This window comes from Oratosquilla oratoria, chromosome 14, assembly GCF_046742065.1.
Source record: "Oratosquilla oratoria isolate Oo_2021 chromosome 14, ASM4674206v1, whole genome shotgun sequence".
Lineage (NCBI taxonomy): Eukaryota > Metazoa > Arthropoda > Malacostraca > Stomatopoda > Squillidae > Oratosquilla > Oratosquilla oratoria.
In genome coordinates, this window is record NC_134790.1 from 19610726 (window position 1) to 19631428 (window position 20703).

Consider the following 20703-nt stretch of genomic DNA (forward strand, 5'->3'; position numbering starts at 1 on the left):
TAATGACTCCCAGGTCCTTCTCATTTTCTACTTTTTTTAATTTCTTCCTCTCCCAATTTATATTATCCCACTATTCCTTTTTTGCTTCTTCCAAATTCCATTATACAACACTTCTTAATATTGAATTCCATCTCCCACTTCCTACTTCATTCCCATACTTTACTGAGATCACTCTGCAGTGACTCAGTCTTCTACAGTGTTCACTTTTTCAACAATTTTGCCTCGTCCGCAAAGAGGCTCGTATAACTTTCAATTCCTTTATCCATATCATTAATATATATAGCAAACATTATTGGAGCCAGAACTGCTCCTTGTGGAACTTCACTAATCACTTCATCCCAATTAGAGTGTTTGTCTCTTATCACCACTCTCATTTTTCTTTCATGCAAGAAGTCTTCCATCCACTTCAGCAGTTTGCCCTGTATTCCTCGTGCAGTTTCTAATGTCTTTAGTAATTTCTTATGTGGCACCTTATCAAAAGCTTTTTTCAGGTCTAGAAAGGTACAATCAGCCCATCCATCTCTTTCTTGTATTACATCTATTAGCCTCGAATAAAAACACATTAAGTTTGTGACGCATGATCGTCTTTGTCTAAATCCAAATTGCCCTTGATCTAGTACGTTTTTTTTCTTCAAATGCCTTACCCATCTACTTTTGATTATTCTTTCACAAACTTTAGCTATCGTACATGTAAGAGAGACCGGTCTATAGTTAGCAGGGTCTTCTTTGTTTCCCCCTTTATATATTGGTACTACAATTGTTCTTTTCCAATCTTCTGGAACTTCCTTCTTTCATGAACTTCTTATTAGACTATGTATTTTGTCTGTTAGTTCATTCCTGCATTCTCTCAAAATCCAGCTTGCCATTTCATCTGGTCCATGCGATTTTGTGACATCGAGATTACTGAAGTGTTTCATAGTTTCATTCCTTGTTACTTCTCTTTCATAGGGGGGACTTTCTCCTCCCACTCGATATCTCTAAGTTGTATGTTCTCCCTCGTAAACACCAATTTTAAATGCTTGTTCATAATTTCTGCTACTTCTATTTCCTCTGTGTATTCAACTCCTTGTCGTAGTTTCTCTAATTCTTGTTTGTTTTTCAGTTTGTTGTTTACAAATCTGTAAAATAGTTTTGATTGATCTTTACATTTTCTATGACACCTTTTTCGTATTTTCTCTTTTCTTCTCTGCACACTTGTATATGTTCATTTCTATAACTAATATATATTTTCCATTTTTCAAGTCTTTTGTCTTTTTTCCATTTTATCCAAGCTTTATCCCTTTTGTCTTTTAACTCCCTACATCTTGTGTTGTACCAACACTTTACATATCCTTTTTCTTGTTTTTATCTTGGAACATACTTTTCCACTCCTTTATAAATTTTTGTCAAAATATTCCATTCCTCTTCTAATGTTGTTTCCTCCTTGTGTATCCTTTCACAATCTGCTTTTTGAAAGAAGTATCTTATTTTATCATTTTTTCCATACATCAATCTTCCCTTTCTATGTTCGTTTTTTTACATGTATTTTTCCTCATTTAGTTCCAGTTCAACCAATATGTGGACAATTTTACTTATTGGTGTCTTATATCCAATCTTGTCCACTATTTCGGGTTCTGATATGATTATTAGGTCCCGTTTCGATGGTTCTTCTTCATTTCTATACATAGTATTTTCTTGTATCCATTGCGTCATTGTATGTTCTATAATCATATCAAGTAGTACATTTCCCCATATGTCGTCTCCATCCTTCACTGTCATCTCTTCCCAGCAGATTTCATTACAATTAAAGTCACCCATTATAACTATTCTTTCTCCACATAATTTATTACAAACTTCCTGCTCTTCTCATCCCTGTCCTTAACTTCCATCATAATCATCTCTACTCTATTCTTTCCATATGTGACATTCCTCTCATTTATACCCTTCTTAGTCAGGAACATAACACCACCCCCTTCTTTTACTTCTCCGTTTCTAATCCAATAATTATATGCACCATGTCCTGTTGGGTGGTAGTGGACCTTTCAATTTTGTCTCTACAATTCCCGTTATGTCCGATTCTTTTTTCCTTCAGGTAATTATTCAGTTCGTTCAAGCCTGTTATTAAGCCATCTATATTTGTGTAAGACACCTTTAATTTTCTGCTACTTCCGTCGTGTTTTCTGTTTCCCTTCCGTTTTTCTCTGCTGTGAACCATTTCCTCATTTTCAAATCCACTACTCTCCTACAGAATTTCTCTTTTTCTGACTGTTCTTTTTTCGTTTTTTTTTTTCCCTTAGCTTCGTCTTTTTATTTTCTTATCCTCTCTTTCTTCTTTATTCATTTCTCTTTTTATCCATACCTGTTTATACAGATCACTTGTTGCTAGTTTCCCTGTTTTTGCTAAGATATTCTCTGTTGTCGTTTGTGACCTGAATTTAACCTTAATTGGTCTGGTCTTATCTGCATTGTATTTCCCTATTCTATATATTTCTTCAATTTCTTTCCCTGTTTCTTGTTCATCCTCTTGAACTACTTCTAATATATTGTTTACTCTTGTAGTCCTATTTGGATTATGCTTCTTTTCCATCCCAAATATAATCATACATTTCTTTTTGTCCGCTAAGTCTCTTACTATATTCTCCTTCTCTCTCATCACTTTAATAAATGTGTCCTTAGTTTGTTCTTTCATCTGTTGTGACACTATATCTCCAAATACAATTTCGTTTTTCTCTTGAGTTTTTTTCCCAACGCTCTACTTCTTTTGCTATGGACTCTTTATTCTCTTTATTATTATTCTTTAATTCCTCATTTTCATCTTTTACTTCTTTTAATTGTTTTTTTAATTCTTCTATTCATTTAGGTTTTGGTTCTCATTTTTCTAGTTCTTCCAATTTATCAACTCCTTGCGTAATCCGTGTAAATTGACTGAACCTAACCTCCCAGTATTCGATAATTTTCTCTAGTTTTTCCTCTAGACTTGCTAATGGGGGAAGGTTGTTATCTCCCTCATTAACTCCATGGAAATTATTATCTCCACTTTCTATTGTGCTATTCTTATCTATATTTATAATTTTAGTGCCTTTACTAATATTTTCGACTTCACCTGCGTCGTCTGCAGCCCTCTTGTTGACATTTCTTCTGACGTCCGGGGGAGCCCGTTCGTCTCCTTCCTCATTTCCTTCCATTTCCCTCAGTAATCCCTCCCTTTCTCCTTTTTCTTCACCTTCCCACTACACAACGAGCTTTCCCCTTCCCTACTAATACAACAAAGGTACTCCCTCGTAGCTGAGATCGACGAAACATGAAGACCTAATCTTCGCTGTCTCTTCGAGCTGTGTGTGTGTGTGTGTGTGTGTGTGTGTGTGTGTGTGTGTGTGTGCGTGTGTGTGTGTGTGTGTGTGTGTGTGTGTGTGTGTGTGTGTGTGTGTGTGTGTGTGTGTGTGTGTGTGTGTGTGTATTCACTTGGTCTTTGGATCACGTGTTGGACTCGTGATCGACAGCTATTTCCCTCCTGGAAGAGAGCTCAGAGCTCGTAGGTCCGATCTATGGGTAATGCTATGACCTTGCACACACACACACCCCCAACTCCCCGCCCACGAGAGTTGGAGTAACACACCTCAGCGCTGCGATACTGATATTATTTCAGCCCCGGGCGAGAGTCGAACCCGGACCTCCGTAGTGGCAGGCCAGAGCTCTAACCACAGCGCCATGTGTGTATGTGTGTGTGTGTGTGTGTGTGTGTGTGTGTGTGTGTGTGTGTGTGTGTGTGTGTGTGTGTGTGTGTGTGTGTGTGTGTGTGTGTGTGTGTTTGTGTATGATTCACCATGGTCTTTGGATCACGTGTTGGGCTCGTGATCGACAGCTATTTCCCTACTGGAAGATAGTTCAGCGCTCGTATGACCGATCTATGGGTAATGCTATGACCTCACACGCACACACACCCCAACTCCCCACCCACGAGAGTTGGAGTAACGACTCGCAGTGCAGCGATATTGAAACAATTTCAGCCCTCAACAGGATTCGAACAAGGTATCGCCGGCACCGCCGTACTGACAGTCTGGGACTCTACCAACCGCGCCTCCGTGTGTGTATGTGTGTGTGTGTGTGTGTGTGTGTGTGTGTGTGTGTGTGTGTGTGTGTGTGTGTGTGTGTGTGTGTGTGTGTGTGTGTGTGTGTATTTACCTAGTTGTATTTACCTAGTTGTATTTTACGGGAAGGGGAGCTATGCTCGTGGGGTCCCGTCTTCATATCTCATTTTATCTAAACTATTTTTAAATTCATGTATTGTTTTTGCACACACCACTTTCTCATCTAACTTGTTCCAACTGTCTATTACTCTGTGAGGAAAGCTGTTCTTTTTCAAATCTCTTCTATAGCTGTCTTTTTTTATTTTCTTTCCGTGTCCTCTTGTATTTCTGTCATCCCATTTTATCAGATTCTCTCTATCAGTAATTTCTATGCCTTTCATGATTCTGTAAATAGCTATCAAATCTCCTCTCTCTCTTCTTTGCTCTAGTGTCTGTAGTTTAAGTTTTTGTAGTCTCTCTTCATATGATAGTTTTGAGAGTGTTGGTGCCAGTTTTGTGATTGCTCTTTGTATTCTTTCAAGTTTTTTTATACATTTTTTTGTACTTGGTGACCATATCGTTGCTGCATATTCTAATCTTGGTCTTATCAGGGTGATTAGGATTTTCCTCACCATTTCTTCATCCAGGTATGTAAATGCCACTTTGATTGTTCTTATTAAATTATAAGTTTCTCCAAAAATCTTATTTATATGTTTCTCAGGTGACATATTATTCATAACAATGACTCCCAGGTCCTTCTCATTTTCTACTCTTTTTATTCCTTCTTCTCCCAAATTATATGATCCTGTTATTCTGTTTTTGCTTTTTCCAAATTCCATTATACTACACTTTTTTGTATTGAACTCCATCTCCCACTTCCTACTCCATTCTTGTACTTTATTTAGATCTCTCTGTAGTGATTCACAATCTTCTTCAGTTTTCACTCTTTTCAGTAGTTTTGCATCATCTGCAAAGAAGCTCATATAGCTTTCAATTCCTTCATCCATATCATTAATATATATAGCAAACATTATTGGGGCCAGAACTGTTCCCTGCGGGACACCGCTTATTACGTCATTCCATTTTGAGTGCTGATCTCTTATCACTACTCTCATTTTTCTTTCTTGCAAAAAGTCTTCCATCCAATTTAGCAATTTACCTTGTATTCCTCCTTCATATTCTAATTTCTTAAGCAACTTCTTATGTGGTACTTTGTCAAAAGCTTTTTTTAGGTCTAGAAATGCACAATCAGCCCATCCATCTCTTTCTTGTATTATATCTATTAGCCTTGAATAGAAACATATTAAATTGGTGACGCATGACCGTCCTTGTCTGAATCCAAATTGCCTTGGATTTAGTACGTTGTTTTTTTTTCCAAGTATTTTACCCATCTACTTTTGATAATTCTTTCACAAATTTTTGCTATTGTACTTGTTAGAGAGACTGGTCTATAGTTGGTAGGTTCTTCTTTATTTCCTCCTTTATATATAGGTACTATATTTGCTTTTTTCCAATCTTCTGGAACTTTTCCTTCTTTTAAGGAACTGCTTATTATGCTATGTATTTTGTCTGCCAGTTCATTCCTGCATTCTTTCAGAATCCAGTTTGCTATTTCATCTGGCCCATGCGATTTTCTGACATCAAAATTACCCAAGTGTGTCAATATTTCATTCTTTGTTACTTCTATTTCTTCCATAGGGGGGACTTTTTCTTTCCACTCAATCTCTTCAGGTTGTATATTTTCCCTTGTAAACACTGATTTAAAATGTTTGTTCATAATTTCTGCCATTTCCATTTCCTCAGTGTATTCAACTCCTCCTTGTCTCAATTTCTCCAAGTCTTGTTTGTTTTTCAGTTTATTGTTTACAAATCTGTAGAATAGTTTTGGTTGATCTTTACACTTTTCTATAACATCTTTTTCATATTTTCTTTTTTCCTCTCTGCACTTTTGTACATATTCATTTCTATAACCAGTATATATTTTCCATTTTTCAGGTCTTCTGTCTTTTTTCCATCTGGTCCAGGCTTTGTCTCTTTTGTCTTTTAACTCCCTACAACTTTTGTTGTACCAGCATTTTACATATTCTTTTTCTTGTTTTTGTCTTGGGACATACTTTTCCACTCCTTTTTTGTAAATTTTTGTCAAAATATTCCATTTCTCTTCCACTGATGTTTCTTCTTTGTATATTTCTTCCCAGTTTTCTTGTTGGAAGAATTCTCTTATTTTATCAAAGTTTGTTTTTTCATACATCATTCTTCCTTTTCTATATTGTTCATTTCTTTTCATATATTTTTCTTCATTAAGTTCCAGTTCAATCAATATGTGGTCACTTTTACCTATTGGTGTTTTATATTCAATCTTGTCCACTATTCTAGGTTCAGATGTAATTATTAAGTCTAGCCTCGATGGTTCTTCTTCATTTCTATACCTAGTGTTCTCTTGTATCCATTGTGTCATTGAATGGTCAGTAATCATCTCAAGTAGAGCATTTCCCCATGAGTCATCACCACTCTTTACTGTCATTTCTTCCCAGCAGATTTCTTTGCAATTAAAGTCGCCCATCATAACTATTCTTCCTCCGTCTTCCATTATTTTAGTTAATGCTATCTTTGTGTCCTCTAGCATACTTTTATATTCACTCTCCTCCCATGAGGCTGTTTTCGGAGGCACATAATTGATCACAAATTTTCTGCTCTTCTTATCTCTGTCTTCCACTTCTATCATAATCATCTCTACTGTATTCTTTCCATATATGACACCTTTCACGTTTATATCCTTCTTAGTCAGGAACATAACTCCACCCCCTTGCTTTTTCTCTCTGTTTCTAATCCAATAATTGTATGCATCATGTCCTACACTGTTGGGTGGTAGTGGGCCTTTTAATTTTGTTTCTACAATTCCCATTATGTCCGGTTCTTTTTCTTTCAAATAATCATTCAGCTCATTCAATCCTGTTATTAATCCATCTATATTTGTGTAAGACACTCTTAGTTTTCTGCCACTTCCATTGTGTTCTCTGTTTCCCTTATGTTTTTCTTTTGTATGTCGAACTTCCTTAGTTTCATGTTCACTACTCTCCAATAGAATCTCTCTTTCTCTGACTCCGTTCTGTTCTCGTTTTTTGTCTTAGCTTCCAGTCTTTTCTGCTTTTCTTCGTCTCTTTCCTCTTTATTCATTTCTCTTTTTATCCATATCTTTTTGTATTGTTCACTTGTTGCTAGTTTCCCTGTTTTGGATAAGATATTCTCTGCCGTTGTTTGTGACTTGAATTTAATCTTAATTGGTCTGGTCTTGTCTGTGCTATACTTTCCGAGTCTAAATTTCTCTTCGATTTGTTTCATAATTCCTGGTTCATCTTCCTGAACTGATTCTAGTAATTGGCTTACTTTTTCATTTTCCTCTTTGATTCTTGTGGTTCTATCTGTGTTGTGTTTCTCTTCCATTCCTAATATAATTATACATTTCTTCTTGTCTGCTAAATCCCTTACTATATTCTCCTTTTGTCTCATCACTTTAATAACTGAGTCTTCAGTATGTTCTTTCAATTGCTGTTTGACTATGTCAGTGAATGAAATCTTATTTCCTTCTTGGGTTTGCTTCCAATTTTTACTTTCTTTAGCTATCGTTTCTCTGTTTTCTTTACTATTCTTCTTCAATTCCTCATTCTCCCCCTTTACCTCTCTTAACTGTCTTTTTAGTTCTTCTATTTCATCAGTTAAGTTTTTATTCGCCTTTTCCAGTTCTTCCAATCTTTCAACCCTTTGTAAAATGGTGTTCATATGACCTAACCTACTCTCCAAGTCCTCGATCACCTTATCAACCTTCTTCTCTAGTCTTGTCAGTCGGGGGGGGGGGGGTTGTGTCCCCCCCACTCTCTTTAAATCCCTTGAAAATATTCTCATCACTTTCTGCTATATTGCTCCTATCTATACCTCTAATCTTCACATTCCTATTAGACATGTCGTTATCATCCAACTCGTCTTGGGGTCGTTTGTCTACCTTACGGCGGCCCGTCAGGGCCATTTCCTCCACCTCCTCATTACCTTCCATTTCCCCAGCAATCCCTCCCCCTCTCCTCTTTCCTTACTTTCCCACTACCCCACGAGCAATTTCCCCCCACCCTGCAAATACAAACAGGCACTTCTCTTTGCGTTGGGATCCACAATCTGCACTTTTCTTCAGAGCGTTCTTCAAGCCGTCCGTTCGTTGAAAGTGTGTGTGTATTTACCTAGTTGTATTTACCTAGTTGTATTTTACGGGAAGGGGAGCTATGCTCGTGGGGTCCCGTCTTCATATCTCATTTTATCTAAACTATTTTTAAATTCATGTATTGTTTTTGCACACACCACTTTCTCATCTAACTTGTTCCAACTGTCTATTGCTCTGTGAGGAAAGCTGTTCTTTTTCAAATCTCTTCTATAGCTGTCTTTTTTTATTTTCTTTCCGTGTCCTCTTGTATTTCTGTCATCCCATTTTATCAGATTCTCTCTATCAGTAATTTCTATGCCTTTCATGATTCTGTAAATAGCTAACAAATCTCCTCTCTCTCTTCTTTGCTCTAGTGTCTGTAGTTTAAGTTTTTGTAGTCTCTCTTCATATGATAGTTTTGAGAGTGTTGGTGCCAATTTTGTAATTGCTCTTTGTATTCTTTCAAGTTTTTTTATACATTTTTTTGTATTTGGTGACCATATCGTTGCTGCATATTCCAATCTTGGTCTTATCAGGGTGATTAGGATTTTCCTCACCATTTCTTCATCCAGGTATGTAAATGCCACTTTGATTGTTCTTATTAAATTATAAGTTTCGCCAAAAATCTTATTTATATGTTTCTCAGGTGACATATTATTCATAACAATGACTCCCAGGTCCTTCTCATTTTCTACTCTTTTTATTCCTTCTTCTCCCAAATTATATGATCCTGTTATTCTGTTTTTGCTTTTTCCAAATTCCATTATACTACACTTTTTTGTATTGAACTCCATCTCCCACTTCCTACTCCATTCTTGTACTTTATTTAGATCTCTCTGTAGTGATTCACAATCTTCTTCAGTTTTCACTCTTTTCAGTAATTTTGCATCATCTGCAAAGAAGCTCATATAGCTTTCAATTCCTTCATCCATATCATTAATATATATAGCAAACATTATTGGGGCCAGAACTGTTCCCTACGGGACACCGCTTATTACTTCATTCCATTTTGAGTGCTGATCTCTTATCACTACTCTCATTTTTCTTTCTTGCAAAAAGTCTTCCATCCAATTTAGCAATTTACCTTGTATTCCTCCTTCATATTCTAATTTCTTAAGCAGCTTCTTATGTGGTACTTTGTCAAAAGCTTTTTTTAGGTCTAGAAATGCACAATCAGCCCATCCATCTCTTTCTTGTATTATATCTATTAGCCTTGAATAGAAACATATTAAATTGGTGACGCATGATCGTCCTTGTCTGAATCCAAATTGCCTAGGATTTAGTACGTTGTTTTTTTCCAAGTATTTTACCCATCTACTTTTGATAATTCTTTCACAAATTTTTGCTATTGTACTTGTTAGAGAGACTGGTCTATAGTTGGTAGGTTTTTCTTTATTTCCTCCTTTATATATAGGTACTATATTTGCTTTTTTCCAATCTTCTGGAACTTTTCCTTCTTTTAAGGAACTGCTTATTATGCTATGTATTTTGTCTGCCAGTTCATTCCTGCATTCTTTCAGAATCCAGTTTGCTATTTCATCTGGCCCATGCGATTTTCTGACATCAAAATTACCCAAGTGTGTCAATATTTCATTCTTTGTTACTTCTATTTCTTCCATAGGGGGGACTTTTTCCTTCCACTCAATCTCTTCAGGTTGTATATTTTCCCTTGTAAACACTGATTTAAAATGTTTGTTCATAATTTCTGCCATTTCCATTTCCTCAGTGTATTCAACTCCTCCTTGTCTTAATTTCTCCAAGTCTTGTTTGTTTTTCAGTTTATTGTTTACAAATCTGTAGAATAGTTTTGGTTGATCTTTACACTTTTCTATAACATCTTTTTCATATTTTCTTTTTTCCTCTCTGCACTTTTGTACATATTCATTTCTATAACCAGTATATATTTTCCATTTTTCAGGTCTTCTGTCTTTTTTCCATCTGGTCCAGGCTTTGTCTCTTTTGTCTTTTAACTCCCTACAACTTTTGTTGTACCAGCATTTTACATATTCTTTTTCTTGTTTTTGTCTTGGGACATACTTTTCCACTCCTTTTTTGTAAATTTTTGTCAAAATATTCCATTTCTCTTCCACTGATGTTTCTTCTTTGTATATTTCTTCCCAGTTTTCTTGTTGGAAGAATTCTCTTATTTTATCAAAGTTTGTTTTTTCATACATCATTCTTCCTTTTCTATATTGTTCATTTCTTTTCATATATTTTTCTTCATTAAGTTCCAGTTCAATCAATATGTGGTCACTTTTACCTATTGGTGTTTTATATTCAATCTTGTCCACTATTCTAGGTTCAGATGTAATTATTAAGTCTAGCCTCGATGGTTCTTCTTCATTTCTATACCTAGTGTTCTCTTTATCCATTGTGTCATTGAATGGTCAGTAATCACCTCAAGTAGAGCATTTCCCCATGAGTCATCACCACTCTTTACTGTCATTTCTTCCCAGCAGATTTCTTTGCAATTAAAGTCGCCCATCATAACTATTCTTCCTCCGTCTTCCATTATTTTAGTTAATGCTATCTTTGTGTCCTCTAACATACTTTTATGTTCACTCTCCTCCCATGAGGCTGTTTTCGGAGGCACATAATTGATCACAAATTTTCTGCTCTTCTTATCTCGGTCTTCCACTTCTATCATAATCATCTCTACTGTATTCTTTCCATATATGACACCTTTCACGTTTATATCCTTCTTAGTCAGGAACATAACTCCACCCCCTTGTTTTTTCTCTCTGTTTCTAATCCAATAATTGTATGTATCATGTCCTACACTGTTGGGTGGTAGTGGGCCTTTTAATTTTGTTTCTACAATTCCCATTATGTCCGGTTCTTTTTCTTTCAAATAATCATTCAGTTCATTCAATCCTGTTATCAATCCATCTATATTTGTGTAAGACACTCTTAGTTTTCTGCCACTTCCATTGTGTTCTCTGTTTCCCTTATGTTTTTCTTTAGTATGTCGAACTGCTTTATTTTCATGTTCACTACTCTCCAATAGAATCTCTCTTTCTCTGACTCCGTTCTTTCCTCGTTTTTTGCCTTAGCTTCAATTCTTTTCTGCTTTTCTGCCTCTCTTTCCTCCTTATTCATTTCTCTTTTTATCCATACCTTTTTATATTGATCATTTGATGCTAGTTTCCCTGTCTTGGATAGAATTTTCTCTGCCGTTGTTTGTGACCTGAATTTAATCTTAATTGGTCTGGTCTTATCTGTACTATATTTTCCGAGTCTGAATTTTTCCTCAATTTCCTTTATAATTTCTGGTTCATCTTCCTGGACTAATTTTAATAAACTGCTTACTCTTTCATTTTCCTCCTTGATTCTTGCGGTTCTATCTGGGTTATGTTTCTCTTCCATTCCTAATATAATTATACATTTCTTTTTGTCAGCTAATTCTCTTACTATATTCTCCTTCTGTCTCATCACTTTAATAACTGAGTCTTCATTATGTTCTTTCAATTGCTGTTTGACTATGTCAGTGAATGAAACCTTATTCCCTTCTTGAGTTATTTTCCAATTTTTAACTTCTGTAGCTATTTTCTCTCTATTTTCATTACTATTCTTCTTCAATTTCTCATTCTCCTCCTTTACATTTCCTAACTGTCTTTTTAGGTCCTCTATTTCTTCAGTTAAGTTTCTGTTAGCCTTCTCTAGTTGTTCCAACCTTTCAATTCTCTGGAAAATGGAGTCTACATTACCTAACTTACGTTCCAAGTCCTCGATCACCTTATCAACTCTCTCCTCTAGTCTTATCAGTCGGGGGGGGGGGGTTGTGTCCCCCCCCACCCTCTTTAAATCCCTGGAACATATTCTCGTCACTTTCTTCTGTATTGCTCCTCTCTATACTTCTAATCTTTACATTTTTATTAGACATTTGATCCTCACTCAGTCTTTTGTTTACCTTCCGCTTGTCTGGCTGGGCAAAGTCTACTCCCTCCTCATTTCCTTCCATTTCCCTCAGTAATCCCTCCCCTTTTCCTCTTTCCCTACGTTCCCACTACTCCACGAGCAATTTCCCCCCCACCCTGCAAAAACACTAGGCACTTCTCTTTGCGTTGGGATCCACAGACTTCAGTTTTCTTCAGAACGTCATCCAAGCCGTCCATTCGCTGAAGTGTGTGTGTGTGTGTATTTACCTAGTTGTATTTACCTAGTTGTATTTTACGGGAAGGGGAGCTATGCTCGTGGGGTTCCGTCTTCATATCTCATTTTATCTAAACTATTTTTAAATTCATGTATTGTTTTTGCACACACCACTTTCTCATCTAACTTGTTCCAACTGTCTATTACTCTGTGAGGAAAGCTGTTCTTTTTCAAATCTCTTCTATAGCTGTCTTTTTTTATTTTCTTTCCGTGTCCTCTTGTATTTCTGTCATCCCATTTTATCAGATTCTCTCTATCAGTAATTTCTATGCCTTTCATGATTCTGTAAATAGCTATCAAATCTCCTCTCTCTCTTCTTTGCTCTAGTGTCTGTAGTTTAAGTTTTTGTAGTCTCTCTTCATATGACAGTTTTGAGAGTGTTGGTGCCAGTTTTGTGATTGCTCTTTGTATTCTTTCAAGTTTTTTTATACATTTTTTTGTACTTGGTGACCATATCGTTGCTGCATATTCTAATCTTGGTCTTATCAGGGTGATTAGGATTTTCCTCACCATTTCTTCATCCAGGTATGTAAATGCCACTTTGATTGTTCTTATTAAATTATAAGTTTCTCCAAAAATATTATTTATATGTTTCTCAGGTGACATATTATTCATAACAATGACTCCCAGGTCCTTCTCATTTTCTACTTTTTTTATTCCTTCTTCTCCCAAATTATATGATCCTGTTATTCTGTTTTTGCTTTTTCCAAATTCCATTATACTACACTTTTTTGTATTGAACTCCATCTCCCACTTCCTACTCCATTCTTGTACTTTATTTAGATCTCTCTGTAGTGATTCACAATCTTCTTCAGTTTTCACTCTTTTCAGTAGTTTTGCATCATCTGCAAAGAAGCTCATATAGCTTTCAATTCCTTCATCCATATCATTAATATATATAGCAAACATTATTGGGGCCAGAACTGTTCCCTGCGGGACACCGCTTATTACTTCATTCCATTTTGAGTGCTGATCTCTTATCACTACTCTCATTTTTCTTTCTTGCAAAAAGTCTTCCATCCAATTTAGCAATTTACCTTGTATTCCTCCTTCATATTCTAATTTCTTAAGCAACTTCTTATGTGGTACTTTGTCAAAAGCTTTTTTTAGGTCTAGAAATGCACAATCAGCCCATCCATCTCTTTCTTGTATTATATCTATTAGCCTTGAATAGAAACATATTAAATTGGTGACGCATGACCGTCCTTGTCTGAATCCAAATTGCCTTGGATTTAGTACGTTGTTTTTTTCCAAGTATTTTACCCATCTACTTTTGATAATTCTTTCACAAATTTTTGCTATTGTACTTGTTAGAGAGACTGGTCTATAGTTGGTAGGTTTTTCTTTATTTCCTCCTTTATATATAGGTACTATATTTGCTTTTTTCCAATCTTCTGGAACTTTTCCTTCTTTTAAGGAACTGCTTATTATGCTATGTATTTTGTCTGCCAGTTCATTCCTGCATTCTTTCAGAATCCAGTTTGCTATTTCATCTGGCCCATGCGATTTTCTGACATCAAAATTACCCAAGTGTGTCAATATTTCATTCTTTGTTACTTCTATTTCTTCCATAGGGGGGACTTTTTCTTTCCACTCAATCTCTTCAGGTTGTATATTTTCCCTTGTAAACACTGATTTAAAATGTTTGTTCATAATTTCTGCCATTTCCATTTCCTCAGTGTATTCAACTCCTCCTTGTCTCAATTTCTCCAAGTCTTGTTTGTTTTTCAGTTTATTGTTTACAAATCTGTAGAATAGTTTTGGTTGATCTTTACACTTTTCTATAACATCTTTTTCATATTTTCTTTTTTTCTCTCTGCACTTTTGTACATATTCATTTCTATAACCAGTATATATTTTCCATTTTTCAGGTCTTCTGTCTTTTTTCCATCTGGTCCAGGCTTTGTCTCTTTTGTCTTTTAACTCCCTACAACTTTTGTTGTACCAGCATTTTACATATTCTTTTTCTTGTTTTTGTCTTGGGACATACTTTTCCACTCCTTTTTTGTAAATTTTTGTCAAAATATTCCATTTCTCTTCCACTGATGTTTCTTCTTTGTATATTTCTTCCCAGTTTTCTTGTTGGAAGAATTCTCTTATTTTATCAAAGTTTGTTTTTTCATACATCATTCTTCCTTTTCTATATTGTTCATTTCTTTTCATATATTTTTCTTCATTAAGTTCCAGTTCAATCAATATGTGGTCACTTTTACCTATTGGTGTTTTATATTCAATCTTGTCCACTATTCTAGGTTCAGATGTAATTATTAAGTCTAGCCTCGATGGTTCTTCTTCATTTCTATACCTAGTGTTCTCTTGTATCCATTGTGTCATTGAATGGTCAGTAATCATCTCAAGTAGAGCATTTCCCCATGAGTCATCACCACTCTTTACTGTCATTTCTTCCCAGCAGATTTCTTTGCAATTAAAGTCGCCCATCATAACTATTCTTCCTCCGTCTTCCATTATTTTAGTTAATGCTATCTTTGTGTCCTCTAGCATACTTTTATATTCACTCTCCTCCCATGAGGCTGTTTTCGGAGGCACATAATTGATCACAAATTTTCTGCTCTTCTTATCTCTGTCTTCCACTTCTATCATAATCATCTCTACTGTATTCTTTCCATATATGACACCTTTCACGTTTATATCCTTCTTAGTCAGGAACATAACTCCACCCCCTTGCTTTTTCTCTCTGTTTCTAATCCAATAATTGTATGCATCATGTCCTACACTGTTGGGTGGTAGTGGGCCTTTTAATTTTGTTTCTACAATTCCCATTATGTCCGGTTCTTTTTCTTTCAAATAATCATTCAGCTCATTCAATCCTGTTATTAATCCATCTATATTTGTGTAAGACACTCTTAGTTTTCTGCCACTTCCATTGTGTTCTCTGTTTCCCTTATGTTTTTCTTTTGTATGTCGAACTTCCTTAGTTTCATGTTCACTACTCTCCAATAGAATCTCTCTTTCTCTGACTCCGTTCTGTTCTCGTTTTTTGTCTTAGCTTCCAGTCTTTTCTGCTTTTCTTCCTCTCTTTCCTCTTTATTCATTTCTCTTTTTATCCATATCTTTTTGTGTTGTTGACTTGTTGCTAGTTTCCCTGTTTTGGATAAGATATTCTCTGCCGTTGTTTGTGACTTGAATTTAATCTTAATTGGTCTGGTCTTGTCTGTGCTATACTTTCCGAGTCTAAATTTCTCTTCGATTTGTTTCATAATTCCTGGTTCATCTTCCTGAACTGATTCTAGTAATTGGCTTACTTTTTCATTTTCCTCTTTGATTCTTGTGGTTCTATCTGTGTTGTGTTTCTCTTCCATTCCTAATATAATTATACATTTCTTCTTGTCTGCTAAATCCCTTACTATATTCTCCTTTTGTCTCATCACTTTAATAACTGAGTCTTCAGTATGTTCTTTCAATTGCTGTTTGACTATGTCAGTGAATGAAATCTTATTTCCTTCTTGGGTTTGCTTCCAATTTTTACTTTCTTTAGCTATTGTTTCTGTTTTCTTTACTATTCTTCTTCAATTCCTCATTCTCCCCCTTTACCTCTCTTAACTGTCTTTTTAGTTCTTCTATTTCATCAGTTAAGTTTTTATTCGCCTTTTCCAGTTCTTCCAATCTTTCAACCCTTTTTAAAATGGTGTTCATATGACCTAACCTACTCTCCAAGTCCTCGATCACCTTATCAACCTTCTTCTCTAGTCTTGTCAGTCGGGGGGGGGTTTGTGTCCCCCCCATTCTCTTTAAATCCCTTGAAAATATTCTCATCACTTTCTGCTATATTGCTCCTATCTATACCTCTAATCTTCACATTCCTATTAGACATGTTATCATCCAACTCGTCTTGGGGTCGTTTGTCTACCTTACGGCGGCCCGTCAGGGCCATTTCCTCCACCTCCTCATTACCTTCCATTTCCCCAGCAATCCCTCCCCCTCTCCTCTTTCCTTACTTTCCCACTACCTCACGAGCAATTTCCCCCCCCCCCCTGCAAATACAAAAAGGCACTTCTCTTTGCGTTGGTATCCACAATCTGCACTTTTCTTCAGAGCGTTCTTCAAGCCGTCCGTTCGTTGAAAGTGTGTGTGTGTGTGTGTGTGTGTGTGCGTTCGTTCGTTCGTTCTGAAAAGGACTGAACGGGCTGGTGCGGGCGAGAGAACCCATGTGTTTGAAATGCTTGAGGAAAATAGACATGGGGGCAGTATCAATGACGGAGTGAGTCTAGCTCAACTATGCACAACACAACTAGGTGAACAGAGAAAGATGGAGAGAGAGGGGGTGAGAGAGACGAGAGTGAGAGAAAGAGGGGGAGAAAGAGCAAGGGGAGAGAGGGGAGAGAAAGGGAGAGGGGAGAGGAGGAGAGAGGAGGAGAGAGAGAGAGATGGGGAGAAAGAGAGTGTGAGCGAGAGAGAGCGAGGGGGATGAGAAGGGGTGAGAGAGAGAGAGAGATGAGAAAGAGAGAGAGAGAGAGAGAGAGATGAGGAAGAGAGAGAGAGATAGGGAAGAGAGAGAGAGAGAGAGAGAGAGAGAGAGAGATAGGGAGGGAGAGAGAGAGAGAGAGAGAGAGAGAGAGAGAGAGAGAGAGAGAGAGAGAGAGAGAGAGAGAGAGAGAGAGAGAGAGAGATAGGGAGGGAGAGAGAGAGAGAGAGGGTTATAAGGAGTTACAAGGAATCTCGGTACCTCAAAAGGTTTTACAATCCATACCAAGGAGGTGGCGTTAAAAGGTAAAGAGAGGGAGGGAGAGAGAGAGAGAGAGAGAGAGAGAGAGAGAGAGAGAGAGAGAGAGAGAGAGAGAGATGGTGAGAGAGAGATGGGGAGATAGAGATGGAGAGAGAGAGACGGGAAGGAGAGATGGAGAGAGAGAGATGGGAAGAGAGAGAGAGAGAGAGAGAGAGAGAGAGAGAGAGAGAGAGAGAGAGAGAGAGATGGTGAGAGAGACGGAGAGAGAGAGAGATGGAGAGAGAGATGGTGAGAGAGATGGGAAAAGAGAGATGGAGAGAGAGAGATGGGAAAAGAGAGATGGGAAGAGAGAGAGGGGGAGAGATGGAGAGAGATAGTGAGAGAGATGAGGAGAGAGAGATAGTGTGAGAGAGAGAGAGAGAGAGAGAGAGAGAGAGAGAGAGAGAGAGAGAGAGAGAGAGAGAGAGAGAGAGAGAGATGGAGAGAGAAATGGAGAGAGAGATATGGAGAGAGAGATATGGAGAGAGAGAGATGGAGAGAGAGATGGAGAGAGAGAGAGATGGAGAGAGAGGGAGAGATAGTGAGAGAGAGATGGAGAGAGAGAGAGATGAAGAGAGAGATATGGAGAGAGAGATATGGAGAGAGAGAGATGGAGAGAGAGATGGAGAGAGAGAGAGATGGAGAGAGAGAGAGATAGTGAGAGAGAGAGAGAGAGAGAGAGAGAGAGAGAGAGAGAGAGAGAGAGAGAGAGAGAGAGAGAGAGTGTGTCAATTTCGAAAGGATATAATATACCAACACAGTTCCTTGACCTTTTGTTGAGTGGCTGGCCCAACTCCTTCGTGAAGGACGAGACCTATCGATGCTGTCACGATCATCAATAGTGAAAGAGATGAGGAGGATTGCAAGTTGTGTCGTAGAAAGATGTCGGCAAAATCCATGACTGGGGTCAGAAGCACAAAATTAATTTCAGTCCACAAAAAAAATATATTGCAATGGGGAGAAATAAGAAGAGGTAATTACGAAAAAAAAGTGCGAATATTAGGGAGATGAGCCACCTGAACCGATTGGCAATGGAGATGATAGAAGAAAAAATCGAAAATTTGGCTCGCCAAAGGTTGAAACATGTTAGTAAAGGAATCCCCCACAAAAACAATAAAAACAATAAATAAATAAATAGATAAATTGATTAATGTATAGATAAACAAATTAATATATAAATAGGTAAGTAAATAAGTAGAAAAATTAATAAGTAAATTAGTAGATATATATGATATAATATCACACAGTATGGTATAATGTAATATGATACGATTAAGAAGACAGGGCATTTGGAAAATATTAGAATATTTGCGAGATAATGTAAACGAAAAATTAGTTTATTCAAATGAATCTAATGGCGAATTTGATGCGACGCATGAGAGAGACAGAAACGAAACCATAGCTTTCTTCCTGTATGTTACAATTGAGGAAAATAAAAGTATATACTCCATTTTCACCCCTCTCTCCTAGTCACAGGGATTGACGGCCAAGTTATTGGATCAATCGGTACTAAGTGCGTCACACAGCGATTGAATACCAGGAGAAGAGACAGTTTCATAATTTAACTGATGCTTCAGTATTGTTGGCAAGATTCCCTCTTCTCCGTCCTTCCTGCAGTGTAATTTGCATTTTTGTTAAATGCCTTTGTTTAAATTGTAGTGGTTATGATTCAGCATGTGATAAAATTTTATAACTGTACTGACTGTCAACGCTAATACCTATATCATTATATGATTATATCAACCTAACTTTGCATTACAGACATTTGTTTCAGATATTGTTACTTTTCTAAGCATATTATTTTTCATACGAATGAAAAGGAATCTAGAACAAGCACATAAAACAATGATACTCAGGTAATGTATAATAATCGTGAATTGGAGCAGTAAAATAACAACACTATAGAATTGTGAAGATGTAATAACGAAAGCATTATTTTGTATTTCTAGAATTATCACAATATTTCACTAATCATGTTCATGACAATATGAAAGTGAAAAAACGTATGAATCATTTATATTCTGATAGAAACTGGCATGTCATTTTGAAATTTACTTAGGTCGTTTCCCTTGTTTTGGGTCGCTGAAATTGCAGAGAGGGAAGATTGCAGCTGTGATTGTATGACACCAAAAGTGGCTAAATTGTAAATAACTTTTCGTCATTTCCATAGAAAAAACATGCTCTGGCGGATAATTATGGCATATTCGTGACCAGTATGTGAAAGTATGAGAACTGAGTGAAAATGTTGCCCTGAAATTGTTCAAACCCAATCCAAATTGCAAGTAACGAAGCAGAACAACACCTGTAAGTTTAATTTAGGAAACGTCTCTCAAGACATATACAGGTTTCTTACCATAGATAGTGGGTAGTGTTAGGGCAATAATGTCGAGTTGCTTGGATGTATATCAGTCGTCAGGTGTGTGTGTTTTATAAGGTATACGAGTCATATTTGTGAAAGTTTAGTGCTCATGAATTTTATGGTAGAACGTTCAACTTGAGTGAGTTTATTTAAAATCATCATAAGTACATATTCGACTTTTTAACCGACTGTACGTAGAATATTTTACTCCATTGTATTAATACTTGATTTTGTAACTGGATCTGCGATATGCATATTGAGGTATTTGTTGAGTAAAGATTTTTATTATTCATAAATCAGTTCTAAATAACCAAATTTGGACAAGTTAGCTATAGAAATGTCACTCTTTCAACCTTACATGTCTTATAGATTTCATGAAGAGGTTACAGGGATCACTTGGAACTTAATTTGTAGAAACTGATCTCTAGAATCATGGACAGTCTGTGTGGCTGTTTATCATTGTCGTCTTTATGTACATGTTTTCTTAATGTTCATGATTTCACTGAAAGCTATGGCATATCTGGTTAAAATCTTGGTAATTGTGCAGAATATGTCCAAACAGTTTATTGAGATAATTTTTTATATTTTATTTTTTATGGCTTTAAGAAATTTATGTCCGTTTACTCAAGTAATTCATTGTTTCAGTGGTATGAGCCTTTCCTCTTCTAGTTTCACCGATGTTAGTAAAAGATACATTTGTACTTTCATATGTGTAAAGCACGAAGTTCCTGTAGGTTGCCAAATGTCTTCAAATTTGTAAAACTGTGTCCTTAAGATGACAGTATTCCTGAATTACTTTTCAGATACTCTAGCAATTATGTACTTCATAACCTCTATTCATATAGCCCATTAATTTCATGATTCATATTTAGTCATAAACATTGGTACTGACCTGTTATTATTTCTCCGAAGCAATTTTATATTGGAAGTAATGTCATGAGAAGAATTAGATCTTATGAAACAAAGAAAGAGAAAAAGTGAAAATTCATGCATGTGAGAAAGGAAGATAATACAAAAATTATCTGTTATTCATATGAGAGTTCTTAAAGTTAAGTGACTGTTTAACAACAGTGCCAGGGAAGACTCCTATACATTACTCAGGAGTACCAGCATGAGAGATTGTGTTCTGAGCCATATAATAATCAGAAAACAAGGTGCAAAGTAGTTATTTTTTAGCTTGTAATTTCCTAAATTGTTAACACATTAGTATGGAAATGTTTTGGGGAGAGTTCAT

At 36.4% G+C, this 20703-nt stretch overlaps 1 protein-coding gene across 4 annotated transcripts in view; it reads left to right on the forward strand.

Annotated features, from left to right (window-relative positions):
* The window catches only part of HDAC6 (histone deacetylase 6), a 95707-nt gene that overhangs the window by 10793 nt on the left and 64211 nt on the right, over positions 1–20703 (forward strand). For 2 of the 4 annotated variants that reach the window (XM_076197803.1, XM_076197806.1), the window contains exon 1: positions 19175–19414. The exons of 1 other annotated variant lie outside the window; for it this stretch is intronic. The gene's annotated coding sequence lies outside the window, so the exon portion shown is untranslated. Of the gene's footprint in view, positions 1–19174; positions 19415–20703 lie in introns of those variants that run through there. One more of the 4 variants, XM_076197805.1, reaches the window with a different exon arrangement.